This window comes from Theobroma cacao, chromosome 9, assembly GCF_053813885.1.
Source record: "Theobroma cacao isolate CCN51 chromosome 9, ASM5381388v1, whole genome shotgun sequence".
NCBI classification, from domain to species: domain Eukaryota; kingdom Viridiplantae; phylum Streptophyta; class Magnoliopsida; order Malvales; family Malvaceae; genus Theobroma; species Theobroma cacao.
Window position 1 is genome coordinate 13,207,166 of NC_142647.1, and position 15,619 is coordinate 13,222,784.

The window sequence follows — 15,619 nt, forward strand, 5'->3', positions numbered from 1 at the left end:
TTCTCACTGTAGCGAAAAACTCTCGGGTTTGAAGGCCTTCACCAGACCTGGTTCTCGCTGCAGCGAGAATGAAGTTCGCTACAGCGAGAAACTTTCTATCCATTTTGGCTAACTTGTGGGTTTTGCTATATTTTCCGATTCTTTAGTACCATAGTTAAGTATGGATCTTTTAAGTGATTTACTCATGAGGGGTTTACATGAGGGGTTCTACTAAGAACTAGAATCAATTGCATTGTTTTGAGAAAATGAGTGCATCATGATTTCGATAAACAATCCTTATGGTATGCTTGTTCCCTTCTTGTTCACTCACTGAGTTTATGCTCACCGCTTTCAACTTCATGTTTTCAAATTAAGAGACAGCCGGTAACTAGGACGAGGTGTCCTCGTGGGCTTGTATCTATCTTTTGGTAGGTGTCTCAGCATTCAGTAGCTGTACATTCGTCCGAGTCTCTCCGCTAGACATCGAGTCTCCTTTTGTTGTGTATAGACGAACCTAATGTGAATTATTAAGATACATGTGTAGACAGTTTATATACACTTGTTTGGTATGCCAGTATGAAGTGGCAATGCTTAATATTATTTTGATTCTAAGTTATGATATATGACTTAGTAGTTTATGATGGAATGATGAACATGTCAGATTAATAGGCTTGCTTTGGCTTAGTGGACTACGTCCATTGGGCCCATGCACCAGTCATGACCCAGAATTTGGGTTGTGACAAAGTTGGTATCAAAGCTCTAGGTTTGTCTAGGTCCTAGGACTTCCATTTGTTGGTCCAGCGGAGTGTCGGGTTTTTATGTGGAAAATTTGGTTGTGAAGTGTGAACCACGGCACATTTTACAATCAAAGGACCGCATAGATTCCCTATCTTAGAAACCACCTTTTGCCTTGAGTATGATTATAAAATGTGTTTAATAACAGGTGTTTGCTCTTGTCTTGGTAAGAATGCCTTCTAAGACACGAGTCGCCTCAAGACCGATGGGGGAGCAAGATGCTCCTACTGAGATGGCAGATAGGCCACGGGCATCCACCCTAAGGGGCCAAGGTAGACGTGGCAAGGCCACTAGGGCGGTGAGGGTGGATATGCCTATGAGTAGGCAAGAGGAAGGACAGTCCTCAAGTGATGTAGATAGACACCCAATTGGGGGTATTACCATTGAGGATTTGACGGCAGGCCTACAAAGAGTTAATCGGGTTGAAGAGATGATGGCGACCCGTATGGAGAATATACAGAGGGTAGTAAAGGGGAGACCTACAATGCAAGAATCCCCTAGCTCCCAAGGACAGGCCGACCACCAATATCATGAGGTTGAAAGGGGTCACTTAGAGATTTCTCTTCCTGATTTTCTTAAGCTTAAGCTTCCATCATTTTCAGGGTCTGATGTGTCAGAAAAGCCCCAGATCTTTTTAGATAAGATGGAGAAAATATGTAAGGCTTTGGGATGCTCAAGTGTCCGATTCGTCGAGCTAGCCCCCTTCCGATTAGAGGATGTGACGCAGGAATGGTATAGTTCTCTATGTAGAGGCAAACTGACGGATGCAGCACCATTGACTTGGGGTAAGTTTAGTGCAGCCTTTTTAGATCGATTCTTACCACTCAGTGTACGTAATGCACGAGCTAGGGAGTTTGAGACTTTGGTACAGACCTCAAGTCTGACAATGTCGGAGTACGACATCAAGTTCACACAGTTGTCTCGGTATGCTCCCTACCTAGTTTCCACTAAGGAGATGAAGATTTAGAGGTTTGTAGATGGGCTAGTAAAGCCATTGTTTAGGGCTGTGGCATCCCGAGATTTTAAAACCTACTCCGCAGCGGTAGATTGTGCTCAACGGATTGAAATGAGGACCAATGAAAGTAGGGTTGTGAGGGATAGAGCAAAAAGAGCCAAAACAGAAGGTTATCAAGGCCGTAGAGATTTCAGCAGTGGTGGTTGGTCTTCTAGCCGTCAGGGTCCATAAAAGGACTCACGATTACCCCAGCAGGGGAGTGACTCGCCTAGTGCTAGTATTGTGGTGGGACAAAGAACCTTCAGTGTTGAGGCAGCAAGATACGAGGCAAGGAAATCAACTTATCCTTCCTTGCCATACTTGTGGGGGACGGCATAAAGGAAGATGCCTTCGTGCTACGGGAGTTTGTTTCAGGTGTGGTCAACCTGGGCATATTATGAGGGATTGTACGATGGCTCATCAATCACAAGATTTTGCTCGTGGTTCCACCCAACCAGCTTCGTCTGCTCCTTCAGTCGCTGCCTTGTCTGATAAGGAAGCTAGTGGATCTAGAGGTAGAGGTGCTGGTACTTCCTCTCAGGGTAGGCCATTTGGGTCCGGACATCAGAATTCTGTTGATAGAGGCCAGGCGAGGTTGTTTGCTTTAACACAGCAAAAGGCCCAGACATCCAATGCAGTGGTCTCAAGTATTCTCTTAGTTTGTAATATGAATGCTCGAGTCTTATTTGATCCTGATGCTACCCACTCTTTTATCTCTCCATGTTTTGCATCTCGATTAGGTAGAGATCGTGTTAGAAGAGAGAAACAATCAGTGGTGTCTACTCCTTTAAATGAGGTATTTGTAACCGAACGGGAATATGAGTCCTGTGCAGTGCGAATCAATGACAAAGATACTTTGGTGAATCTAGTGGTGTTAGACACCTTAGACTTTGATGTGATCTTGGGAATGGATTGGTTATCACCCTACCATGCTAGTGTGGACTGTTATCATAAATTGGTTAGATTTGATTCCCAACACTAGACCTATATCCATACCCCCATATAGAATGGCACATGCAGAGCTTAAAGAGCTTAAAGATCAGTTAGAAGATTTGCTAGATAAAGGCTTTATCCGACCTAGCATCTCACCATGGGGAGTCTAGCACATATTACTACAGATAGGAGATCCTTGGTTAGGGAGATCCATAGCTTGGGAGACATAGGTGTGCATTTGGAAGTTGTTGAGACAAATGCATTGTTAGCACATTTTAAAGTGAGGCCTATTTTAATGGATAGGATTAAAGAAACACAAGGTAAAGTTGAGTTTGTAGTTAAGGCCTTAGAGGATCCTCAGGGAAGAAAAGGAAAAATGTTTACCAAAGGCACAGATGGAGTGAATAGGTAACATGGGAGGCCGATGAAGATATGCGGACAAAGTATCCCCACCTTCTTGCTGCATAGAGGTAAGTCACCTTATAGTTGAATTTAAATTCGGGGATTGAAATTCTTTAAGTGGGAGAGAATGTGAGACCTTGACCTTTATAGACTCGTAAATAGAAATATACGCGATATCCCTAATTAGGGGTAATTTCGTCATTTTCACAATAAGCCTATAAAAGTAAGTTTTAAACAATATTATGGCTTAAGTAGGCCTAAAGCATAAATGAATGATGAAAATATGGGTGAGATGACAAGGAAATAAAAATTTTGATGATTTTCATGTTCTAGGGGTAAAATGGTAATTTTGTCACCCAATGACAAAATGGGAATTTTTGAAATTTTACACCACTTGACACTTGTCATGCCCATGGATTTCAGCCATTAACATTATATATTATGGATAATTGAAACATTTTATGTGGTGGAGAGAGATTGTTTAATGGATAAGTATTACACATTAACCAATGGAAACATGCCATGTGTCAAGCTTGGATTATTCTAGAATTTCCTTGTAAAATCTATTTAAAACTCTCTTAGTCTCACCCATATGGTTGGCCAAAGCATGAAGTGAAGAGGAAAGGAAAGAACACAAACCCTAGGTGGGAAAATTGAAGAAAAAGTGTGGGATTTCAAGGATTAAGCTAATTTATGGAAGGGCATTATAGTAATTTCTAAGGGAGTGGATAAGCTTGGGCCATAAATATCCTCTCCTTCTAGCAACTTCTTGGGATTTCTAACAGCTTTTTCTTCTTGTTCTCTTCCCTCTCACGTTTCTTCAATTCCTCCATGGAAGCTTGATGTGAAGCTTTCATAACTTTCTCTCTCTAGTTTTAATTTTCATACCTTGGTGCTCTTTTGACTAGAACCCTTGTATTCTTCCACTCTCTCACTTTAAAACCCTTGAAAATGATGAAAATCTTGTTTCCATAATCTCTCACTAGTTAGGTGTTTTAAGGAGAGAAAAAGGAAGCTTTATTAATAGCTTGAGAGCTTTTGGAAAGAAGTTCAAAGTTACAAAGCTATCAAGGTGAGTAGTAAACTAGTATTGGGTTTTAAGTGTTGAGAATGACTAGAGATTTGATTTGTGAATATTTTGTAGTTGAGATTGTTAATTCACTTTGGAGTGACAGGAAAGTGAAAATGGATGGCCAATTAAATGGCAATTGAAAGCTAGCTAAAAGATAGCTTTTAGGGTTTATAGTATGTAAATTGACATTATGGAAATGTTAATTTGATGGTAGGTGCTAACGAAGCCTCATCACCCCAATTGGATCATTAGGGGGATTAAGAGTCAGCTAAAGACTCAACGAATATCGGTGAGTGGACTGCCTATCAAAACTATTTTTGGGAATGTAATTGTTTTGTGCAAAGTGTTTGAATGATTTTATACAACTTTTCTTTAAAATGTACCTTGGGAACAAGCTTTTAGTAAAATGATTTTATATTGTGAAAATGTGCTATACAATGGTTTATGTGTTATCACAATATAATAAAATGCATGATATGCATTGGATGCTTATTTGCATGTTGATGTGGACCCGGCTATGTGTGAGTGGGAGTGCACATATGCCGTTGCTGACCCGGCTATGTGTGAGTGGGAATGCGCATAAGTCATTGCTGACCCGGCTATGTGCGAGTAGGAGTGCACATAAGCCATTGCTAGCCCGGTTATGTGGGAGTGGGAGTGCACATAAGCCGTTGCTGACCCGGCTATATGCGAGTGGGAGTACGCATAAGCCGTTGCATATGAGATGATGATGATGGGAGGGTGTATATGATGATTGATATATATATATATATATATACATACATATATGGTATATGGTTGTAAATGCAAATATGGGAGCATTTGATTTGTTGAAATTTGGGGAGTTTACATGTGTGACATGTTGCTATTGTTATTTTAGCAGGATGGCTTATTTTAAAGGAAAATGAGACTTTTTCCTTGATGTTCTGACTCTCGCTACAGTGAGATTCATTCTCGCTACAGAAAGAAACTCTCGGGTTTGAGGGCCTTCACTAGACCTGGTTCTCGCTACAGTGAGAATGAAGTTCACTACAGCAAGAAACTTTCTGTCCATTTTGGCTAACTTGTGGGTTTTGCTATATTTTTCGATTCTTTGGTACCATAGTTGAGTATGGATCTTTTAAGTGATTTACTCACGAGGGGTTTACATGAGGGGTTCTACTAAGAACTAGAACAAATTGCATTATTTTGAGAAATTGAGTGTATCATGATTTCGATAAACATTTCTTATGGTATGCTTGTTCCCTTCTTGTTCACTCACTGAGTTTATGCTCACCGCTTTCAACTTCATGTTTTCAGATTAAGAGACAGTCGGTAACTAGGATAAGGTGTCCTCGTGGGCTTGTATCCATCTTTTAGTAGGTGTCTCGACATTCAATAGCTGTACATTTGTCAGAGTATCTCGCTGGACATCGAGTCTCCTTTTGTTGTGTATAGACGAACCTAATGTGAATTATTAAGATACATGTGTAGACAGTTTATATACACTTGTTTGGTATGCCAGTATGAAGTGGCAATGCTTAATATTATTTTAATTCTAAGTTATGATATATGACTTAGTAGTTTATGATGGAATGATGAACATGTCAGATTAATAGGCTTGCTTGGGCTTAGTGGACTACATCCATTAGGCCCATGCACCGGTCATGACCCACAATTTGGGTCGTGACACCCAACTTGGCTTAACTTCAAAGCCCTATAAAAACAACCTTTCAGATGACTTTTAATAGGGGAGAGAATGAGACACCAGATTGAGAGTTGAGATTCAAGCCACAAAATTATTGAAAAAGGTCTCATTGGAGCTAAAAAGAAATCGAAGGATTGAAGAAGATTTGGAGATCAAGAGTTTCACTCTTGGAGTTTCTTTATTTTTTATTTTTCTTGGTTTAGTATTAATGTTTAAACTTTATTCAATGACTATGTGTGACTTGATGGGGAACTAAACTTTTTATCTAAGATTATCATTGAACTCAATATGTAGTCTAAATTATCACTCTTTTGCTTATGTTTGATGGATTTAAGTTGTTTATTTTATTCTATTCTTAATGCTTCTAATTGTCTGATCACTAATTAGATTGAATTGAAAACCTAGGTTAAACCTTGACGAAGGAGATTTAAGTAGACCTTGAATAGAATAGAGTATGATTGAATGCACTTAGTTGATTAGGTGCTTTGATTTCGTATAAGGTAGATATACACCTATAAGCCATACGTAGCCAAAATTAGAACATGAACTTAAGGAATCTTTCTTCAATGTAATTTGCATAAACATATAGTAAATTAATTGAAAAAGATATTTTTATGATAAACTCGACAGAGACTTGTAAATAATTTAGGAGTCTAGGTTAACAACTTAATCCATTAAATTGAGTTAAGAAAGAGAGACAATAATCAGATGAAGTATTGAGGGACATCATAATCTTAGGTTTGGTAGTCACTCGAATTTAATAATGTAAATTTGCTAATAGATTTTAGATTAGTTTTATTTTTAGTTTATTAGTTTATTAGTTTTAATTATAATTTTAATTGTTTGGATAAGATTAGGGTGTGTCAATTTTAGTACTTAATAATAGGAATTGAAACAATTCTCTGTGGGAACGATACTCTACTCATCATTATATTATCTTTTCGATACGTATATTTACGTGGATAGAAAATTGAACAACACAAAGCTTTAAACCTTTAGCAAGGCCAATGTGTTGTGTTTAGTACATGAAAATGAAGATGAATCAAGGAATATAAGCTCAGGAAATGATGCTTTATTTTGAAAGTTTTGTTGTAGAAATAGAAAAGAATGAACTTTGAGAGATTTTTGCTTTCTTTTTCTCTTAGAATGATTTTCTTGCTCTATTTTCTTTCCAGATTTTCTTTTCACTTGAAAATGTCCTTCATAAAGGTATTTATAGGTCTTCTTGATTTCTACTCATCAGAGAGAAGTGTTTGCTTAATTTTCAAAAGTTGGGGCCACTTAAATTACATCAATCGACCTTCAAGAATCGATCAATTGACATGTGAGAAGTTGATTCTTTTCCAACTTGAGACATTCTATTTTTTGAGAATCGATCTTTCCATTTTTGAGACATCGATTCTTTTCACTTCAATTTAAGTCTATTACTTTTTGTTTGGCAAGAATCGATCAATGCATTTTCAAGTAGTTGATTCTTCTTGTCTCACTTCAAGTCTGGAGCATTTTGTTTTTTAAGAATCGATTGTTGCCTTTTCCACGAGTTGATTATCCTTATCCATTGAGCGTTGATTTGAAATTTGAAATTTGATTTTTCCTGTTCAATCCTTATCCTATTATCTTTCTTTGCTTCTTCAATAAGTTTCATTTTTTCTTCTTTATGGCTTTGAGAATCGATCATTGGATACTTGAGTAATCGATTTTTATTTTCTAGTGTATTCTCACTATGTTTCTACCTTCTTAAGAATTGATCTTTATTTCTTCATACATCGATTCTTCTTCGTCCAATAGTTCTTTGTTTCATCGAGAATCGATGTTTTCTTGCTGAAAAGTCGATTCTTTCTTGTTCCAAAGAGAAAATATTGCTTTCCAATATACAAAGAATCGATGCTTCACTTACCAAAGTCGATTCTAACAATTGAAACTTGTGTTTTAAAGTGTTTAAATAGATTTTTCTTTTCACAAATAACTTCAAAACACTTTGAGAAATGTCCTTCAAGTTCAAAATCATTTTCATTCAATTTCAAAGCATATTTAGATCATTCAATTTTTTCATTTCAAAACTAAGGTCAATTTGAAAGCAAGTAGAGAATGTCCAAAGTTACTAGTTTTACAAATTTCTCATTTGAGAAGTTTGATGGGAAAACTGGTTTTAGGTAATGGTAGAGAAGGATAAAAGATATCTTTATACAGCAAGTTTTGAAGCGTCCTTTTCTAGGGAAAAAGAAAGAGCAACTAAATGGCATGAAGGATGTTGAATGGACAAAGTTAAAAGAAAGATGTGTTAGCACTATTTGACTTGGTATTAAGGATAACTTCTTCAACCATGTTATTGATGAAGAATACTTACCAAATTGTGGGCAAAGTTAAAAAACATTTATTTGGTGAAAAAGTTTTTCCAACAAGTGGTAACTTAGGCAAAAGTTGTATTGCTTAAAAATGGAGGAGAAAGAGACCTTTTGAAGCATAAGAATGAGTTCGACGAGTTCTTTGATTAGTTGAAAAAGGTTGACATGAAAGTGGAGGAAGAGGAGAAAGAATTGTTGTTCTTTGCATTACTTCTAAACACCTATGAGGTATTTATGAAATCTCTAATTTACAATAAGGATACAATAACTTAAAAGTAAGTACAAGCAACGTTAATGTCCTGTGAAGCTTAAAAGAAAAGTAAAGAAAAGGATAGAGATTCAACTCACTTGACATTGTGGTTAAGGTTCGAAAAGTAAGTCAACCAACAAGGGATCTAAAGACAGCAAGTTCAGATCCAGTAATGTTTAGCATTTTCAATGCAATTGGCATGGATATATTTAAAGGAATTGTCCTACAAAAAAGGAAGAAAGTAATAGGAACAAAGGTGAGTGTGTTTTCACTATTGGCAATGATGATTATGTTGTCCATGTAATCTTAGAAGATATGAATCTAAATTTTAGTGATGGTTGGTATTTAGATCTCATGTGTCACTCACGTATGCTTCCAAAAAGATTATTTTCATTTGCTTCAAGAGGGATGGCTAGGAATTTGACTTTGGATGATAAGTCAATAGTGAAAGGTCATAGTTCTTGGAGTTATGAGAATCAAAATGTTTAATGGGGTTGTGCACTCTTTGAGTTGTGTGAGTTATATCCCAAATATGTGTAAGAATCTAATATCATTTAACCTATTCAACTCCAAATGGTATGAATTTTCTACGAGTAATGGATTGGTAAAAGTCTCGCACGGCAACATGATCCTGATGAGAAGGAATTTGCATAATGGTTTGTATAATCTAAAAAGTGAAGCCTCAAAGATATGAGAATATTGCATAGGGGATGGTAACTACCAAAGTAAAATTTCATTTATTGAGAAGGTGATGAAAGGTTCCCATGGTGAAAACGATAGTGGAATGATGAAAAATCTTGTCAATGTTGGTGAATTGGAAGGGTTATCAAGATCTATCTTCGAAGTCAATCAATGATATTAACTTGACAACTACACTTCTGCATTGCCCATTTGTGGAACCGAGTGTTGGACAATACTTGATTCGTTATGTGTAGTCAAAGTAATTTTGAAGGTGATTTGGAAAGTCTTGTGTTCGAGAGTTGTTCAAAGTGTTCAAAAGTAAGTAGAGTTGGAGAGTTACAATTAGGTGCAACTAGTGAAATAAATTTAAGGAGTTTGAATTTAAGTCAAAATGGAGGTTTCTTAACATTGTGTAGTTTTATAGTTATAAACTTTCCTCGTAACATTAATTCTTAATACTATTTTACTTTGGTCTTTTATATTATAAAAATGAATCTCTAAAGTTTAAAAGAGTGAGTTGTGCTTTTGAGGGTTTAGAAAGGAAACAGTTTGTAATTTTGTCTTTTGCTTTAGGTTGAGGGTGAGTATTCTTGTTAAACTATTGTGAGAAGTTGTACAAGGGGTTTTTGGGTCGGTTTAGAAAATTACTAAGTGCTTGTTTGTCCCAACTTTTTTTTTTTAACTAATCTATCTCTTAAAAGCAAAAGTTAAGTCAAACAGAATTTGAAAAGCTGTTAAAAAATAATTTTTTTTAAAGAACAAAATTAAAAAAAAAAAAGCTTTAGGCTCTTCTTTTAAAAACATGTTAGTTTTTCAAAAGAATTTTTTTTTGTTCCAAAAATATCCTTATCTATTAAAATACCCTTTTCTCTCTCAATCGATCTCCGTCTCCCTCTCTCTCTGCAAATCGCCCCTCCCCAATGCAAATTGCAATGTCTCTCTCCTTTACTTTTCTTTGCAAAGAGTATTAGAAAAAAAATAAAAAAAAACAGAAGACCCCACAAATACCCTTTATGATAATTTTAACCAAAATTAAACCTTATATAAGTTGTTTTGCCACATTGCTTATTTATAAAAAAGAGTTTATAAAAGTAAATTTACCAAACACTTTTAACTTAATTTTAAAGGTTATTATTTTTTATAAAAACTTCATAATAATTTTTAAATTAAAAAAAATCTTGTTAAACAAGCTCTAAAAGAGATTTTATTATACTTTAATTTTTCAATAGTAAAAGAATTGTTTTATTCCGTAAATGTGTGAATGCAGGCAAAAGATTTAATCACATAAATTCTTATATTTTTTTGACTTTCATCTGTATTAGTTTTTGGGCAAGTAATTTAATCAAATTGGAATGACGGGGAGAGGACACAAATATTATTGATATGTTTACAATAATAATAATTGATCGAAAGTTTGGGTTGAAAGTGAAGAAATAGTCGGCGAAAGTTGCGGCAGAGCAATGAAGGTGCATTTTCCCACCAAAGTCAAAACTCTAATTTGAGCGTATCAACAAAAAAAGAGATTTTGTATAGTTGTAAAATTAATTCCTCATTTTGTGTATATTTTTCCTATAGTCAGTCAACTAATATATCTTTTTTTTATTTCTTCAAGGTTGAAATCTTCATGTAATCTTATATGAAAATTTTCAACTTACAAAATCTTTGAAGCGATATTAATTATTTTGAAACCTGTTCAAACAAAATCACAATATTGAAAATCGAAATCTCAAAGTCATATTTTTGAAAATGGAAGGGCAAAGCGTAGATGACAAGAGGAACCGTGATTGTTTTCTTTTCTATAAATTATAGAAATTCAATGAAGGCAGGAGGCTTGACTTAATTTACCCAATCTATTCGTACCATCACATTAATGATACGTTTGGTTGGCGAAATAGACAAGAATGGAATAGAATAGTTATTATGTGGGAATAGAATGAGGTGGGAATAGAATAGAATAGTTATTACTTAGTTTGGTATGACAAAGGGAATATGATAGGAATAATTATTATGACTTATTGTAGTGTTTGGTTGGTAACAATAATTTTGGAATAAGAAAGGAATAGAAAATAAAAAGACAAAAACACCATTTATTATTTATGTGATATTTTATTTTTATTAAATTTTTTAAATATTAATAATCTAGAATTTAATTAAAATATTAATAATTAATCATTTAAATATTAATATTTATTTAATTTAAATATTATTATGATTATTTTTTATTTTATTTTATTTTTAAAATATTAATAATTGATAATTTATTTAAAATATTAATAATTGATAATTTCAATATTAATATTTATTTATATTTTAAAATATTAATATTTTATTTAATTTAAATATTATGATGATTAATTATTTTATTTTATTTTTGAAAATTAATAATTGATTATTTATTTAAAATATTAATAATAGATAATTTAAATATTAATATTTTATTTAATTTAAATATTATTATGATTAATTTTTTATTTTATTTTTTAAATATTAATAATTGGTAATTTATTTAAAATATTAATAATTGATGATTTAATTATTAATATTGTTTATCTAATTTAAATGATATTATGTTTATTTATTTTTAATTTATTTTGTTTTTAAATAGGAATAATTTATAATTTATTTTATTAATAATTGATAATTTAAATATTAATATTTTATTTATAATTTAATATTAATATTTTATTAAAAGTTGGAATCAAGTGAGAGAAAGAGGAGAGAGAGAAAAATAATATTTTATACCAATAAAGTTGTAAATTTTCAAACTTGTAAGGGGTATTTTTGTCTTTATTAACTTTTAAATTTATTCTTCAATCATGGAATAGCTAATACCATGGGGGAGGGTGGTATTAGCTATTCCTTGGTTTTGATAGATTTTGAAGAATAGCCATTCCTATGAAATGGCTATTTTTTGGATCAATTTTCAACCAAACAAAGAAATCAAAATTCCTTGAGAATAAAGGAGAAATGGCTTAGCCATTCCCCCAACCAAACATGCTATAAGAGTTTGCCAAGATTTTTCGAATAGTTGACATAAGGAAGGGAATTTCATTCAGATAATCATATTGGACTTTAGCAAGATTATTTGATAATTGATCCACCACGATTTTGGATGGTTGAGGCGTGAAAGGCAGCTTAATTATATTCAAAAATTTCTTTTAAGGAATATTGGATGCCTAATTTTTTAATAATAGTAAAGAAAATGAGACGATAAAGAGTAAATAATGAAATATAAAGTTAATAATAAATGTTCTGTGATAACATAATATGGTTTGGTGATAAGACGAATTGTTACAGTTTGTCTAAATCAAAATGGTATACTGATGGTTTTCATTTTGCCACTATTAAAGCTGTGTATAATTCAGTTTCCTGCAGCAAAAAGCAGAGTAAACTCTAGAGATCAATGGAGTTTTGGTTCAAGTTTTAGAACTTACTAAGTTACCATTGTCCTTTTTTTTTGTTTTTTGAAGAAGTTGCCGGTGTCTTTAACCTGACGATAATTACAAGTAGAAAACGGAGCGAAAGAGAACAGAACTCCTCCTCCTAGACGTATAGGTTTGTAGCCTTACAGCCTACATACCTTTAGGACCGATGCTAACCCACCCTCTCCCACCACGTGAAAAACCTTGACACTTATGCCACAGTCTGACAAAAGTTGACAGTAGATTTTCACCTCCGATCCCGTCCGCGCCCCAACGACAACAAAGCAAATAGCTGCCCTTCTCTCCTCCGAAATTGAATATTCACTTTTTAAACTTGGAGTCTATAAGGTTCTGTTTTTTGGAGAGAGTATTGAGAGGGTTTTGGGTCCGGAGCCTTGCTCTTCTGTTGATGGAGTCAACTGTGAAAGTGGATTACTTCATGACGTCCAAATTCAAATGGAGTCCATTGGTTGTTACTCAATTTGACAAAGAATATGTATCTAGCAAAGACCAAGGTTTCATTATCTTAATCTCTTCAGTTTCCTCATTTGGTTTATGTGTGGGCTTAAGAGGTATTAGAACCTTTTGACTTTTAACAAGTGAAATTATCTTTGTATGAACTCTCTACAAGTGAGGAAACCGGTTATTATCAGTTCCCGGTGATAAGTTTGAAAATGGCAATGACGTGGGGTATTTTAATAGAGCGGGTGTTAAAAGGATGATTGTCCAAGCGAGAAGAGACTGCCCCTAGCATTTGTGAAAAGAAAAGTAGCCTATGCAGAAGCAGCATGTGGGGTGGCCTAGGCCTGTCTGCAGCCTCTGCCCAAAATTAACAGTGTTATTGTGAGTATTCTTTGGTTTACGTGGGCATGACACTGTTCCTTCAAAATTCTCACATCTCTTCCCCCACTGGCCACTGCCATTCTGTATCTGCAACTATTTTTCTGGTTTACGTGAATGTGATTCAGTACGGCCATTCTGAAACACACAAAGTAAAAAAAAAAAAGAGACAGAGGGAGTACGAGAGAAAGAAAGGGGATTTGCTTTGGCTCTGGCTCTGGCTTTGGCTTTGGCTTTGGCTTTGCTTATTGGGTGAGCTTTACTTGTACTGAGAGGTTGTGGGCATATTAGCTTAAGCATGCTGCAGGTGACTGGAGGATGCAAAAGGGTCAGAGAAACAAACCCAAAAAGGATTTTCTTTTGATAAAACTATGCAAATTAAGAAGGGGGCCTGGGACACTGAGCCCTTTATAAGCCACCTCTCTCTCTTGATGGTCTGGCCTCTTGGTCTGTCTGTCATATTGTCACTAGTCCAAACCAAAGCAAACAAACAAAACAAAACTGATGGGAGAATAGAGATCGATTCTTGTCACTTCTCCTCATCAACTAGCAGTATCCAACCTTTTTAACTTTTTTTTTTTTGCTACCGCTATTTTTATACTATTTCACTTTCATATGATATTCATATAGCTGGCTCAAGATACTGTTATGCAGGTGGTTAGTGACCTCAATGTCCCTGAAAAGAGAGAGAGAGAGACTGTGTACCACGCGCTTTGCAGTTCGAAAGCCTCCATATTTTAAGTTATAAAATTCTAAGTTCATTTTATAATCTTATACGTTGATCTTTGTTAGGTCTCGAAACTCAAGGGGACATTAAATTAAGGTGGTCCTAAAACTAATAATACTTTCTTCCACCTTTCCTTTTTCTTCTTATTTTTATCTCTCTGTCCTGTAGAATATCTAATCTTTAACCCTTTCTTGTTGGTCAAGATCACCATGAAGCTCTCTGCACAAGCAAAAGTCGAGCAAGTATTAAAAACTAGTGGATTGGGTTGAACAGATGCAGAAAGGTTGGTTTTTGGCAGTCTTGTTCTTTTCTCTTTTAGCCATCCAAAAGGGTTCACCAAATTCTTTCAAGTCTTTCTTTTGGCGCCTGATGGATGATGCACTCCTCCAGGGTTGGGTTGTGACTGCACGCAAGGTGATTGCACGTAGGTTTTAATTAGCAGTAGCTTGATTTGATTATGAGTACTGTAGTGGTTGTACCTTTGTCATAATCATCTATCTTAAATACCTAACCATCTAATTAAATCACAGTTAATTTGGTTTGGGAAAACTAAAAGAAAACAAAGCTAATAAAAGGTTTGTCTCAGACGTTTCAGACAGGCTAAGAGGACAGACCTTTCTGCACATTGCCCATCATAACAAACCTATATTTGATGGGGTTGTACATGAAGAGTCAGCAGTCTAGGCCATTAACCCGAAGACACCTGTAAAAAGACGGTCCAAATTAAGATAAAACCCTTGTTTTAAAGTCTCAAAATTGGCCTCAAACCAAGGTGTAAAATCCCATAGAGAGAAATTTTTTGAAAAGAGGGTGACCACTGAGCAGTGACATTATTAACAGCATTCTCAAATCTCAGAAAAATAAAAACAAGGCAATCTTAATTCTTTAATTGTAAAGGAATTAACCTTAATAATTGGTAGGTGTTGTGGATTTTCCTCAATGAAGTCAAGGAAGCTTGATGCATATTGTGTAGCAGTTTAATGGCAGTCCATAAGAAGAAGAAACTTTCCATATTGGAGAAGCGAAAATCATTAACATATAATAGTAACAGGTTTGACATGTGGGCAGGAAGGCAAGTGGATCCCATTCTATAACCTTCCATATGTTTACTTGGATATTCATTCTGTTTTTCTATTTTGGTTTGCTGGTTATCTTGTAGGTTAGTAAGTGATGAGTTTCTTGGATTTAAAAACCTGGCAAATCACATGCACATATCTCTATCACCTATTCAAAAATAATGACACTACGTTAGGGTATATTTTCACTCAAGTGGGTATTTCTTGTTATCTGCTTCCAAGCCTGCGGCCAGCAGTGAATCCTATTTAACCTATTCATTGTCTCTTACCAGATCTTGAAACATCATCTCTCTTATTTCACAATCCTCAGTCTTCCCAAGCAGCAACTTATTCAAATTCTTCATAATAGGCTATGAGAAAAGGAAGTCAGTAGCCAACAAAACCCCCTGTAAGTCACTCGAGCCCCATAGGCCAAA